We start from the raw sequence: 15,638 nt of genomic DNA, 5'->3' as shown, positions 1-15,638 counted from the left end.
AATGGCTTAGTCTTAAAAGCCTTAGGCTGCCTGACCTGTGGTGGCGCAGTGGATAAAGCGTCGACCTGTGCTGGTCAAATAAGTTTGTAAATATGATATATATGTTTGCTCGCTTGTGACTTATATTGGGTGTGGGGGACAGGCTATAAGCAGGCCAGGTCATTGTAGCCTAAAGTTTGGTTTTGGGACTAAGCTTTTCCCCACACCCTTGACTGATTGTGTGATCTGGGTGGTGCACTCTCATGAGGAATCCAATTATGCCTTGGATAAGTGACTTTGTATCAGAGACTTCCTTGTTTGTATATTGGATTAAGGGATTTTGGTTTTCTACACTATAAAGTGGGACAGACCAGGAGCTTGGACACACAGTTCCTGCTATCACAATTGCAGGGGCTTCCCTGATCCCTTGCCCTTCATGGGAAGAGCTGGTTTTCTGCTTTTCCCTTGTCTTCTTTTGTGGTTTGCCTGTCTTGGTGAGACACCAATAAATAGGATGGCCCCCCATCCTCTGACTCCGCCATTTCTTTATCGTCTTCCCGAATCCAATGGGAACCTGCATGTGAATGGCCACGATGGCGGCTCCTGGCCTTACAACCTGGAAATGCTGAGGTTGCCAGTTCGAAACCCTGCTTGCCTGGTCAAGGCACATGTTGGGCAGATAAAATGTATTATGCTCACTTTGTTAAAGAGGCCGTTGCCCAGGTGATATTAATGTGTGTTGGGGTGGGCTAAAGGCAGGGAGAATCCTTGTAGCCTGGGGCTTGGTTTTGGGATTAAGCCTTTCCTACCCTTTTTGGTGTAAGGTGGTACAATCCTATCATGCCTCAGAGAAGTGACTTCGTATTAGAGACTTCCCTATTATGTATATTGGATTAAGGGTTTGGATTTCTACACTATAAAATAGGAACGGAGCGGGAGTTTGTCTCTTGGTTCCTGAGGTTAGCATGAGAGAGCAGAGAGAATAGAGCCAGCAGCGGGAGGAGGCCACGTGGAGAAGGCCAGGAAAAGCAGCCAAGATGGCGGAGTGCTGAGTGAGATGCCAGTTTGTACAGAGTTTGTATCTGGGATAAGGAAGGAGATGGGGAACTGAGGAGAATAAGTCTGGTGAGCTAGAAACCTTTGATTCTAGGAAACTCGGATAAATCAGTAGCTTTGTGAGCACTGAATGTGACTGGGTTTTGGAGCCATTGTGTATTTTTACTTGCCCGCCGGGTGCAAGCTAGATTAAAGACTATGGCCCACCAGTTTTTGGCTCCATGGTTTCTTTACCGACTGTCCGAATCCAATGCGAACCTGCATGGGCCAGACGGCTGTGATGCTGGCCCTGGCCGTGCCTCCTGGCTTTACAGCACATATGGGAGTTGATGCTTCCAGCTCCTCCCCACCTTCTCTCTCTGTCTGTCTCTCCTCTCTCTCTCCCTTTCTCTCTCCTCTCTAAAATGAATAAATAAAATTTTTAAAAAGCCTTAGGCTATAAGGACCCTGCTTGCTTACAGCCTGTCCCCACATCCAATGCAAACTATAAGCCAGCAAACATATATCATATTTGCAAAGTTACTTGACCCACACTATTCTTTGTGTCTTACTAGTTTTTGAAGAAAAAAAAACACAAAAGAAACCCCCCCCAAATAAAAAAAACAACTGTGAACAAATCAAGAGCATGCAACGAATTCAATTCACTTTCTTTCTCTCACCTCTCCATTAGTAATTACACATTTCTAGCCAATACTTTGTAAATACCTGAGAATTCTCTAAATATTTAGGTATAAATGATAAATGGTAAAAAAAAAATAGCTTCTCTTTACAGAGCATACACCTTGACACAAACTTAGAAGGGAGGGTTTTAGAAGGACAAGAGAAATGTTTCCATTGGTTTTCAATGATCAGATTAGTAAGGGTGATTCTGATACTAATTCTAATTTGGGTTTTTGTTTTTTTTTTCAATCCTTTATTCCTAACCTCTGACAAATTTACTTTTTAGAGATAAAAGGGACGGGCAGATCACAACTCCCAGGCATCCTGCAAAGTAGGCGGGTCACCTTAGGGGCAACCTTTACCCGCTCAAAAATTCGTCTTCGTCTCACGTTAGCAGTGAGGATTTGGGCGTCACCCCGAATCATTATTTTCCTTACTCATAAGTTTAAGGCATAATTTGGGTTTTTTTTCCCCCACACCATCAATTCTTGGACACCAGCTGGGTATCCTACAGTTCAACTCAATTCTGACACTATCTACTGGAATAGAGCAGTCATCCAGATGCAAGAGATATAAAGGGTGAGCTATGTGGAAAGGGAAGCAGGCTTCCAAGCTCTCTAAACATTCCAATCTCCATGTATTTACCAACCCCAAAGTGTTCCACGCCCTATCCTTTGGGGTTTTGTGGAGGCTTCATTACATAGGAATGATTGACCTATTTTTGGTCATTGGTGATTGAACTTTATCTTCAGCCCCTCTCTCCTCCTTGGAGGTTGAGTGGAAGGACTAAAAGTTCCAAATCTTCTAATCACATGTTTGGGTCACCTGGCAACCATCCCCCAATCACAGGTTACCTAGGAGCTTTCCAAAACTTACCCCCATAACATAAGAAAGACAACTTTATCACTCTAATAACTTCAGAAAGTCAAAAATTTTAGGAACTCTGTGCAGGGAATTGGTCAAAGGCCAAATATCTATTTCTTATTATAAATCAATATTACAAATAGGCCCACTATGGTTTTGGAAGTGTAAAGAGAGTAAGTCAAGCCTGACTAGGCAGTGGCGCAGTGGATAGAGCGTCAGACTGGGATGCGGAAGGACCCAGGTTCGAGACCCCAGGGTTGCCAGCTTGAGCGCGGATTCATCTGGCTTGAGCAAAAAGCTCACTAGCATGGACCCAAGGTCACTGGCTGGAGCGGGGGTTACTCAGTGTACTGAAGGCCCGCGGTCATGGCACATATGAGAAAGCAATCAATGAACAACTATGGTGTCTCAATGAAAAACTGATGATTGATTCTTCTCATCTCTCTCCATTCCTGTCTGTCTGTCGTTATCTGTCCCTCTATCTGGTTTTCTCTCTGTCCCTGTAAAATAATTTAAAATAAATAAATAAAAATTTAAAATAAAAAGAGAGAGTAAGTCAAGTCCTAGTATATATAGTAAAAAATTTGAAGAAAGGCAATTTAATTTATAGGAGAAAGTGAGTGGTAAAAACTACTTGTCGCCAATGAGAATAAAACAAAAAGAGCCACACTGAGAATAGAAGCCTGGCTAGTAAATGTTCTAGGTGACCAGTCCTGGGCTAATGCACTGATGAAAAGAAACAGAGGACTAAGTGGGTGTTGATCAAATAAGTTTGTAAATATGATATATATGTTTGCTCGCTTATAGTTTGCATTGGGTGTGGGGGGCAGGCTGTAAGCAGGCTGGATTGCTATAGCCTAAGGCTTAGTTTTAAGACTAAGCTTTTCCCCACATCCTTGACTGTTGCATGATGTGGGCGGTGCACTCTAATGAGGAATCCCATTATGCCTCAGATAAGTGACTTTGTATCAGAGACTTCCTTGTTTGTATATTGGATTAAAGGTTTTGATTTCGATCCTATGGGGTAGGGCAGACCGGGAGCTTGCTTTCTCTAGGTTCCTGCTATCACCATTGCAGGGGCCTCCCTGATCCCTTGCCCTTCATGTAAACCTGCTTTTCCCTTGTCTTCTCTTGTGGCTTGCCTGTCTTGATGAGACACCAATAATCAGAATGGCCCACCATCCTCTGACTCCGCCATTTCTTTACCATCTGCCCAAATCCAATGGGAACCTGCATGTGAATGGCCACTATTGCGGCTCCTCGCCATACAGTAGGATTTATATTAAGTCCAGGAAGAGAGAACTATTATAAAGAGGCACAGAGATTACATAGGTATAAGATAAAACTCTATTTTATTTTTGAATTCTGTAAGGCCAGGAGCCGCTATCATGCCCATTTACATGCAGGTTCCCATTGGATTCAGGCAGATGGTAAAGAAATGGCGGAGTCGGAGGATGGTGGCCCATTCTGTTTATTGGTGTCTCACCAAGACAGGCAAGAGAAGACAAGGGAAAAGCAGAAAACCAGCCTTTCCCATGAAGGGCAAAGGATCAGGGAGGCCCCTGCAATGGTGATAGCAGGAACTGAGAAAGCAAGCTCCCGGTCTGCCCCACCTTATAGTGCAGAAATCAAAATCTTTAATCCAATATACAAAATAGGGAAGTCTCTGATACAAAGTCACTTATCTGAGGCATGATGGGATTGCACCACTCCTCATCAAAAAGGGTGGGAAAATGGCCTGACCTGTGGTGGCGCAGTGGATAAAGCGTCGACCTGGAAATGCTGAGGTCGCCGGTTCGAAACCCTGGGCTTGCCTGGTCAAGGCACATATGGGAGTTGATGCTTCCAGCTCCTCCCCACCTTCTCTCTCTGTCTCTCTCTCCTCTCCCTCTCTGTCTCTCTCTCTCCCTTCCTCTCTCTTCTCTAAAAAAAAAATGAATAAAATTAAAAAAAATAAAAAAATAAAAGGGTGGGAAAGGCTTAGTCCTACAACCAAGCCCCAGGCTATAATGATCCTGCCTGCCCGCAGCCCACCCCAAACACACATTAATATCACGAGGTCCTAGATGACAGCTTCCACATGGGCAGCGCCATCTTTAACAAAGTGAGCATAATATATTTTATCTGCCTAACCAACCCCAGGGTTTTTTAAGTCAATAATTCCTAAAATTATTCTAGATACAAATTTCTGTCCTGAAGAAATATAACCTTTACTTTTATTTTTTAATTTCAATTTTAATAATAATATCAGTCATTGTTTTAATAAAATTTTGCAACTCTCATTCTCAATAATGCTAGCTAATGAAGACATATCACTGGAGCTCAGGAGAGTAAAAACTTTCAAAGCCTGGCCTGACCTGTGGTGGTGCAGTGGATAAAGCGTCGACCTGGAAATGCTGAGGTCGCCGGTTTGAAACCCTGGGCTTGCCTGATCAAGGCACATATGGGAGTTGATGCTTCCAGCTCCTCCCCTCTGTCTTTCTCTCTCTTTGTCTCTCTATCTCCCTCTCTCTCTCCTCTCTAAAATGAATAAATAAAAAATAAAAAAAATTAATAAAAAAAAAAACTTTCAAAGCCTATGGTACACATTATGTTCTTATTTCGGACTGTAGATTGCTTGATGTCTAGGAATAAAAGGAAATGCATAGCTATTTCAGTTGAAGTGGAAACACATTTCCACATTTTCCTTCCTGTCTTAGATATAATGAATGAACAAAAAATCTACTTAAGCTATTTAACTGTGAAACTTACACTATAGCTAAAAAATAGATGACAAAACTCTTAGTGTATTAAACACTCATAATTCATTAGTGATTTCTGTCAATGAATAAAATTGATTCAAAAAGTATAACAGTTTGGGTTTATCCTACAACTTGAGAGCTTCTCTTCAGAGGTCTCTATGTAAATATAGTTTTCAACTTTCAAATGAAATAAACAGTTTTTTCAGTTTTGAGTAAATAAAAAGTGACTCAGGGTATGGTTTTTCAAATGTTTCATACTTTAAAAGAAATTTCTATTTCATTAATCCTAAAGAAATCCTCCAGAATTATCTCTACTTGCTTTGTCACATACTATTATGATCCATAATTTTGTTCAGAATTTGAGATATGTATATATATAATATATATGTATATATACACACACACACATATATATATATGAAAATGATATGTATTTGATTTTCTAAAACAAATAGATCACCATAGATTGAATGAACTCTGGAAAACCAAATTAATTATATATAAATATGAGGCCTAGGTCAGTCATACTATTTTCCCTTATAATATATAAGATAGTTGAGTTTACAGGAAATTATTAAGAAGCACTTCTTGGATAAACATAATTTCTAAGGAGTGATGATAACTAATTAGCCAAAAAATTAATATCACTGAATGAAAGTTCATTTATTATGTAATATAAAATAGAACCTTATTATTAATGCTTTTCAAGGCCTTACAAGTAATTTAGATGAAGAGTTTCAATGTTGCCTGACCAGGTGGTGGCCCAGTGGATAGAGCATCAGATTGGGACATGGTGGATCCAGATTGAAAACCTCAAGGTCATCAGTTTGAGTGCAGGCTCATCTGGTTTGACCAAGGCTCACCAGCTTGAGTGCAAGGTCGCTGGCTTGAGCAAGGAGTCATTCGGTCTGCTGTATCCCCCCAGTCAAGGCACATATGAGAAAGCAATCAATGAACAACTAAGGTGCCACAGTGAAGAATTGATGTTTCTCATCTCTCTCCCTTCCTGTCTGTCTGTCCCTATCTGTCCCTCTCTCTGTCTGTCTTTGTCACAAAAAAAGTTTTCAATCTTTAAATATAAACCTTTTCTTCTAACATAGGGATACTCTGAGGTTCAATTCCTCTTTCCCCTTTATTCTATTTATTCAAACCATAGTGGTCTTCTCATTATTCCTAAATACACTTGTATATTCCCACATCAAGGTCTTTGTACTTGCTGTTTCTAATACTTGGCACTCTTTCTCCTTAGTTATTAGTGTAGCTTACAGTATCATCTCCTTCAAGGTATTTGCTCAAATATTACCTTCTTTTTGAAGCTTTTCATGAGCAACTACTTAAAATTTTAGTTTCCATCCCCCGTACTCCTTATCTCCCTTTCCCGCTTCACTTTTTCCATAGACTCTATCACCATATAACATATCATATATTTAACTGACATGTTTTGAATGTTGTCTGCCACTCTTTACTAGCGTGAAAGTTCCAAAAGGGCAGGGATTTGTGACTGTTTTAGTCTCTGCCATATGCCTAGATTAAACAGACACATAGGAGACACACATACTACTCTACTTGATTAATGATTTCATCAATTCATACATACATGAATAAATAATACATTATTGTGCAAGGTAGTTAATAAACTGATAAAGGTGGGCTGCTTTGGCTGCAGTTTGATAAACAGCCTGTAGCTACTTGAAGGCTTTTCAGCATAGGTAGAAAAATCCATGGAACCAGTCTAACTACATCACATGAAAGATGAGGTAATAGAGGTCCCAGGATCCAGAGACTTAACCAAAATTTACATAACCATGAGGACCACTTTACCTAAGTGCAAATGGGCCACTTTTAAACAGAGTAAATACACAAGATACCCTGTAAATTTTAAGTCAGATTCTCAACATAATAAAAGGTTTGGATGCATATCAGACAGTATTAATTAATTTCAAGTATAGTACATTGATCCAAACTCTTTTTCAGAACATTTTGAATAATGTTCTGTAAGTTCTTCACTACTGTGTGATTATGGATTCAGTATCAATATCGCAATCTACAGAGGTGGTTCAGTATTTAAGGTTTTAAGCCACAGTGTTCCTTATACTTTGTTCTTTACAGCGTGGATTTGGCAAACTTATAATTTAAAGCAATGTATTCTACTACAAATATAGATGATTCATAACCTATTCATCTAACAGTGCTGTAAGACAAATATTTAATTTAGTTTAATCTCCAGCACCTCAACATTATATGGAGGTGTTTAATGTGTTTACTCTTCTGTTTAGGGCAAGACATTCACTTAATAATTGTACCTCAAGGTAAAAAGCATGTGAGAAAATACAATACATATTAAAATCACTATATAAGCCAGGCATAAAATATTTATAAACATATGCATGTTTTTATTGAAATCATAAGAATCTGATATGTTCTATTTGGCTGTGAGAAAAATTAAATGATTTTTGGCTATTGCTTCCAGTTTTGTAGTTCTGTTAAAACTAGTTAATTGATCCATTCCTTAAGGAAAATGAATTGCCCTTTTATAGAAAATGATATCCAAATTATAAAATGAAGCGTTCTGTCCAAGAGCAGTGAACATATCAAGTTAGAAGAGAATTCCCAAAGAGCATAACTCAGTTATTTTTCCTAGACATAAGGATATTTCAAAAGAGTGTCAGTCAGATCCAGTGTTATTTCTTAGGTAATTTTTTTTTCAGAGAAATATTGAGTTCTGGATTAAGTAAATGCTAAATCAACCTTTAAATGCAAAACATATCAAAGGCAACCTGAGAAGTATGTAGAGAAGGGAATCATATTCATGTAATCTGACTGAGTAAGTAGGTCTTAGTCATTCATGTCTTTTAACCATACCAGCAACATAGTCATCTTCTACTCTCACTTCTCACCTTCTGCAACGTATGGGGTCTTCCAAGAAAGATTTCCAGATTACTTTATGTTGCGGTGGAAAGATTTTTTTTTAATTTTTTTACTTTTTATTAATTTTTAGAGAGGAGAGAGAGTGAAAGAGAGAGAGAGAGAGAGAAAGAGGAGGGAGGAACAGGAAGCATCAACTCCCATATGTGCCTTGACCAGGCAAGCCTAGGGTTTTGAACCGGCAACCTTAGCATTCCAGATCGACGCTTTATCCACTGTGCTACCACAGGTCAGGTGAAAGATTTTTTTTTTAAATTATGATTTATCCTTCCAGTTTTAAATGATCAGCATTTCCTCTTTTCCTCTCAACTAATAATACCTTGTCATCTGCTTATTCTGAGAAAGCTCAGCATTTTGAGTGAAATAATAAAGCCATGATAATTTATAAATGAAGGAATGAATGTATTATGATCTCTGTGATAACGAATGAAGATTTCCAAAGAGAGATGAATCATAGACCAGAGAAACAAAATAAAATAAATCAGCATATCTCAGATTCTTGGTATTTTTCCAACTCTCTCCACCTTTTTAAAAAAAAGTTAAGAAGACATTACTATTTATACTCTCGCTTACTAAAGTTTGTCATCAGGTCAGGAATTTTTTTTTTTTTTTTTTTTTTTTTTTTTTTTTTTTTTTTTTTTTTTTACAGAGGCAGAGATAGACAGGGACAGACAGACAGGAACGGAGAGAGATGAGAAGCATCAATCATCAGTTTCTTGTTGCACGTTGTGACTTCTTAGTTGTTCATTGACTGCTTTCTCACATGTGCCTTGACCGTGGGCCTTCAGCAGACCGAGTAACCCCCTGCTGGAGCCAGTGACCTTGTGTCCAAGCTGGTGAGCTCTTTGCTCAAGCCAGCTGAGCCCACGCTCAAGCTGGCGACCTCGGGGTCTCGAACCTGGGTGCTTCCGCATCCCAGTCCGACGCTCTATCCACTGCGCCACCACCTGGTCAGGCAGGTCAGGAAATTTTAACAAAGTTTTTGTAATGGCCAGGATAGTTTCAACTGAAAGTAACAAAAGCCGACTCCAAGAAGCTTAACCAAACCAAACCAAAAAATGAACAAACAAAAACACTCAAACCAGACAAACAAACAAACAAACAAAAAAAAACGATGGAATGACTCGCTGGTTTAAATGACTGGGAACCCCAAGAGTTTGAATAGTATGTATATGGTTAGGTATAGCAAGATCCAGACATTTAGTAAAATTCTCAAATCTGTCCTTTTTCCTCTATTTTGGCTTTACATGCCTTTGCTTATTTTGGACTGTTTTCTCAATTTTCTCTATCGTAGCTAAACTTCCTTCATATTGACAGAAAATTATCTTCAGGCATGAGGCATAATCTACAAAAATTAAAATCCTAAAGGAAGATATACTCTCTCACTGATGGAAAAGGTTTGATTGGTTTTGCCAATTTTTAGAGTCATTTACTATGAAAAAGAAGATCCAGGACCATGACTGATGACTGTCCAGGACTAAATCATGTGTCCACCCATATAGCCAGAAGACAGGTGGATATCACACTTGACAGTACCTCAAAATCACAGGAATTGGGGCCATTTGACAATGATCAGATAAAAACAGAAGACATTTACTTCATTTTCTTTACGTTATTTTTGTTGGTTCTTAGGACCAATATGCTTTCCATCCAGATTGTGTACAAGAGTTTTTGATTATCCAAAGGGAAAAGTAGAGATATTCTGTAACATGAAGAAATAACTTTATTTTCACCCTTTCTTGTTTTAAAGCTCTAGATTATTGGCACAGAGGGAAACAGGCATTATTTGCAGGTGCTAGCAATGTTTTTTTTCCCCCTCTTCTTTCTTATTTACTGTCTGATTATGTGGAGAAAAAGGGAAACATTGCATATATATATATATATATATATATATATATATATATATAAAAAGATATAAAATAAAATGACAAAATAAATATTCTGAAGTATGTGCAAATATATTTATTTTCCCTGGATACAAATTAAATATAAGGTACATTCAGACAGTCTGAACTCTTTTGAAGGACCTCTTTTAAAGGTGAACACCAATTCACTCTTTTCAGCTTTATTGTCCATATATTTGCTAAGACTTATTTTCCTTCAATCTATCACCTTCATCTGTCTGCTACCATCCTTGTGATAAAGAAAGAAAAAAGTAGATAAATAACCAGAAATTTATATTGACCAATCATTTTGATTCATCTAGCCCTGACTTCAGTCTTTTAAGTACATTATTAGTTTTATCAGTCATTAAGACAAATCCCTGCTGACAGTTTCAGATAAAATACACCAATGTTTAGGTCTTACTTTTTCAAGCAAATTGTCATCCCTCAGGAATGGTGATTTTAAGCAAGTAGCCACCCCAACTAATCCTAAATCATGTTTTCTACAGTTAGTTAACCCATCTACTTTCTTTGACAATAACTAACTTAATCTCCACTCCAGCCTTCATTCATTACCTTTCGTTTCTCCAAGAATTATCCTGAATTTCTTCTACTACTTTTCCTATAATTGACTGCCCAAGTATGTCTTTCTTCGTGGTACAATCATATACTGAAGGCTTTCTAGAGCTGCTTGTGAACATCATTCCAGATGCCACATTTATTTAGTAATGTCACATTGACAGCCTGAAGTCCACTGTTGTGGAATTGTTTACATCCTATGGGAATTAGGAATTGGCAAATGCTACAAATCAGGGTTATTTTTGTTTCTGAGAGCTGGTTGTTAAGCATTTGCTAGCACACTTCTGTCCATGGAACTGACTTCAGTCTTTATTAATCACTGTAACAGTTCTTAAAAGCCTGATCTTGATGTCAGATAAACTGAATCTCAACTTTTGGCTCATCTGTTTATTACTTATGTGAGACTGAGTAGGTTACTCCACTTCTCTAAGTCAGTTTTATTAAATAAAGTAACACATGTTAAGCCCCTGCCGCAAGAAAGTATTAAATAACTTTAGCCATTTCCCCAATAGCTCTTGATGATTCATGGTTACATTATTCAAGGTTTTGATTAGCTGTGGTTCTTGCCATGTATTAATGTTATTTGTATGTCCTTTTTCTTTTGCCATAAAATCCTGGTCTTAAAAAGGATCATCATAATATCCTGCTTAGTGTATTTGATAAGGAATCCACCATAGATGCCACATTAGGGAATATTTGTAAAGCAGACAATTCAGATAGTCACAAATGTGTGTCCAATGATGCCTAAAATGAATTTAAAAAAAGATAAAGTCAGCAACAACTAGTGAAGAGTGCACTAAGTTAAGAGTATGAATAAGTTTCAATCTCAGAACATAGCATACAAAAACTATAAGAACTCCATGATTCAATAACTCTAGTGTGAGTCCTAGTTCTGTTTTTTTTTTTTTTTTTTTTTTTTTTTTTTCTTTTCATTTTTTCTGAAGCTGGAAACAGGGAGAGACAGTCAGACAGACTCCCGCATGCGCCCGACCGGGATCCACCCAGCACGCCCACCAGGGGCGAGGCTCTGCCCACCAGGGGGCGATGCTCTGCCCATCCTGGGCGTCGCCATGTTGCGACCAGAGCCACTCTAGCGCCTGGGGCAGAGGCCAAGGAGCCATCCCCAGCGCCCGGGCCATCTTTGCTCCAATGGAGCCTTGGCTGCAGGAGGGGAAGAGAGAGACAGAGAGGAAAGCGCGGCGGAGGGGTGGAGAAGCAAATGGGCACTTCTCCTGTGTGCCCTGGCCAGGAATCGAACCCGGGTCCTCCGCACGCTAGGCCGATGCTCTACCGCTGAGCCAACCGGCCAGGGCTAGTTCTGTTTTTAATTATCTACAAAGCCTTCACCAAGAAAGATACAGACCTCAGCTTCCTCATCCATTGCATGGATTTAAGAGTAGCATTGCACTTACCATCAAAAGTTAGGAGGGCCAAATGTTTTGACGGATGCTAAGTGTGAAGACAGTGGTCTCTAAATAAAAAGTGGCTATTATCATTCCACTATTTGATTGTGTGGTTTGATAGCCTTAAGCTTCATAGACTTTATACCTGTAAACGTTAGAGGGCTGATTTGGTATCCTCTTAAGAGGCCTTTTATCTTGAATGAAATTCTTTGTCTCTTAAACCCTTTTTGGAGAAACAGAAGATTAATGTCCATAATCTATTTAGTGTTTCATGACTCCTGGCTCAGGCTCCCAGAATCTTTACAGAAAATTTCCAATCAGTATGCCTACCATCTGGCCCTTCTCTCCATTCTTCAGAGTTCTCCTGCTATCTTAAGACCGACAAACAGACACACAAATTTCACTATGTCGTTCCCTTTCTTTAAGATCTCTGCTGGAGTCATTTTACCTATAAGATGAAAGTTCAACGTACTGTCAAGATCTCTAAAGTCGTTAACATTCTTGCTCCCAGTTTCATATTTGTCTGTCTTAGTTTTATATTCAACATACAGTGAACTCTATGCTTCAATCAGATTAAACTGTTTCCTAAACACACCATGGCAGCCTTTCTTAACGTGTGGCATTACATATATGGTTCTCTCAGCCTGAAATGCACCTACCACTTCCATTCATTTGTTTTCCCGGGATACTCCCACTCATATTTCAAGACACCTCACCTGTCAAGTTGTCTTTTAAGCTTTTCCTAATTCCCTTGGGCAGTGTTAGTCATGCTGTTTCTATATTTCTACAGCACTAGCTCTTACCCCTTTGAATTATAGTTATCTGTTTACAAGTCTGGCTCCCCTACTGAAACTATGACTCCCTAGTAGTGATGTGCCACAAGTTTAGAGTCAAACTGTCTGGTTTGCAAGCTCTCCCCTACCAATGCAAACTAGGCGTATGAGCTTGAGGAAGCTACTCAACATCTTTAATTCCCAGTTTCCTCACCTATAAAATGGAATTCTCCCTTATAAGTGTTCTTATAATAACACAAAGAGAAAATGCATTTAAAGCTCTTACCCTTATGCCAGACATCTATTAAGGGCTCAATGACTATTATAAAAGATGATGTTGATGTGGTCTGAGAGCAGAAGGAGGAGATAAAATAATGAAAAAGAAAGTTTTATATATTTTCAGTCCCTGGGATACTTCTTAACTTCTGGCAGCTATTGCATGTGCCCAGTGCATGATTGTTGAATGAATACTTGCACTACTTTACAACACAGCTAAAATGCCAGATACCAGCTCTTTTCTCATACCTGAGTCCATGAATTTGAGTTAACTTTTCAGATAACAGAAACTGTGGTGCTGATGAAAAGGAGAAATACAGGAGGAAAAAGAGAGAAGAAGGAGGAAGAAGAGAACTATTGTGTTAGGGAAGCAGAGAACATGTCACACTATCCTATTTCACAGTTTTGTTTAAGCACTTCAATTGTTCTTATTAGCAGGAACTGAAACAAGCTAAAGACAAAAAAGAGGGGAGAAGAGCAGATTTTCAATCTAGAGAGCAGCCCCACCAGTAGACATCACTTGGGTCTAAGGAAAGTGAAAGCAAACTTCTCTGATGTGTTTTGAAAGCCTGAGGGCAAAAAAGCAACTCAGCCAGGGGTTGGAATGCAAGGGGCTTGGAATGAAACAGTTTCTGCAGAGAGGGAGGGAGAAGAGGAGGGACAAAGCTCACTTAATAATGGAACCCCTGGACTAGAAAGGACTGGGACGTCCAGAGTGGAAGACCACACTAGCAGAGTAATATAGTCTGAAGGCATTTAAGCAGATACAAATCTGATAAATAGGACATAAAACGATTTCTTTCAATTAGTCCAAAAGACCAGCCTGGAACCAGACTAGGGATGCGATGGCAATGGAATAAGAGAAAATAGATTGAGAATGCAGAATCGAAGAAATGGGGAGAAAGGCAATGCTGCTAAATTTATTTCAAAGAACAAGAAAAAATAAAAGGCTCTCCTGTTTATATTAAATAACAATATTCTTCCCAGAGCAAGAGTCGCGACTGATTCCATTTCGCGCTTTTTAGAGATCAAGAACAGAAACATAAAAACAGAATGAAACAAGAAAGAGAGGTGTTTATGTTTTCTTCTCTTCTCCCTCCCTTCGTTCAACCGAGTGCATCCTTCAGTCCCAGACCCCGCGCGCGATGGTCCCTTCTGCTTTGCTGTCCGAGGCTCGCCCCCGGAGCTCCAGCAGCTCGCTCTCGTATCCATTTTCCAGACCCAACTTGGGTTTAGTCTGAAGACCGCACAGGTCAGGAGGCTGAGCCAGTTCTCTCTCCCTCTCGTTTTCTGTCCTCACCTGGTCCCTTCCCTCGGGTCCCTTCGCTCCTCTCTGCCCGGCTGCCACTGGCTCCCTATCCGCGTCTCGGACCTGGCGGCCTGGAGGAGGGTCCCCTGACACTCCTGGAGAGCTGGCAGAGTCCCAAAGGGCACTCCCCCTCTTCCTGTTTAAGAACTACTCTCTGAGAGGAGAGCGATCACCCTGGCGGAGGATCGACAGTCTGTCCGCGTCCGGAGGGACAGACACCACGCGGTCTTCGGCTGCAGGAGCTGGAACTGCTGGGCCAGGGGTTGGGATCCGGGAGAGACCGGCTGGCGGCGCCCTAGCAGCGGACAAGCTTGCACCCCCGCCACCCGGCGAGATTGGGGACCGCCTGTCACTAGGATCCTGTGTATCCTGCCTCGCGCAGAAGAGGTCGTGGTCAAGGTGTGGTCCCTTAAAATTGTCCTGAGATCCTGTTTCTCCAAGTGAGGGCCGCAGCTGCTTCCATGATCAGAGTCATTGATTCATCATTTCGGGGAAGTGGAGAGACCAAGGTATAGAGAGAAATGTCACAAATATGTTAAACAAAATAAGTAAGTGCCCACGTACTATCATTCATTGTGGCTAGCAAGAGGTCCAAGGTTTTTCTTTTACTTTTTTATTTTTTAATTTTCTTTTACCTGGGAGCGCTCTTACTAGCCCTACTCCCCCACTAAATTTTCATTATAAAATGGTATTATATTCCAAATAATGTCTAGATATAATGATTGCACTTAAGCACCTGAACCTATGAAAAATAAATATCACTATTATTACTTGAAAAAAATTCCTCGCCTGACCTGTGGTGGCGCAGTGGGATAAAGCGTCAACCTGGAACACTGAGGTTGCTGGTTCGAAACCTTGGGCTTGCCTGATCAAGGCACATATGGGAGTTGATGCTTCCTGTTCCTCCCCCTTCTCTCTGTCTCTTTCTCTCTCTCTCCCTCTCTCCAAAAATCAATAAATAAATATTAAAAAAAATTCCTCAGGAATATATACCTTTTGGCTACAACTTTGTTGTTGTTGAAAGAGAGAAGGAGAGGCCCTGGCCGGTTGGCTCAGTGGTAGAGCATCAGCCTGGCGTGCGGGAGTCCCAGGTTTGATTCTCGGCCAGGGCACACAGGAGAAGCGCCCATCTGCTTCTCCACCGCTCCCCCTCTCTTTCCTTTCTGTCTCTCTTTTCCCCTCCTGCAGTC

General features: G+C 40.2%; 1 non-coding gene across 1 annotated transcript; it reads right to left on the bottom strand.

The window, feature by feature from the left end:
- Positions 1–1,993: 1,993 nt before the first annotated feature.
- LOC136312313 (U12 minor spliceosomal RNA) lies at positions 1,994–2,149 on the bottom strand. The gene has a single exon (XR_010726927.1). It is a non-coding gene; the product is annotated as a U12 minor spliceosomal RNA (small nuclear RNA).
- Between the last annotated feature and the right edge of the window lie 13,489 nt (positions 2,150–15,638).

This window comes from Saccopteryx bilineata, chromosome 8 (assembly GCF_036850765.1).
Source record: "Saccopteryx bilineata isolate mSacBil1 chromosome 8, mSacBil1_pri_phased_curated, whole genome shotgun sequence".
Lineage (NCBI taxonomy): Eukaryota > Metazoa > Chordata > Mammalia > Chiroptera > Emballonuridae > Saccopteryx > Saccopteryx bilineata.
This window is presented reverse-complemented; position numbering and strand designations above follow the sequence as displayed.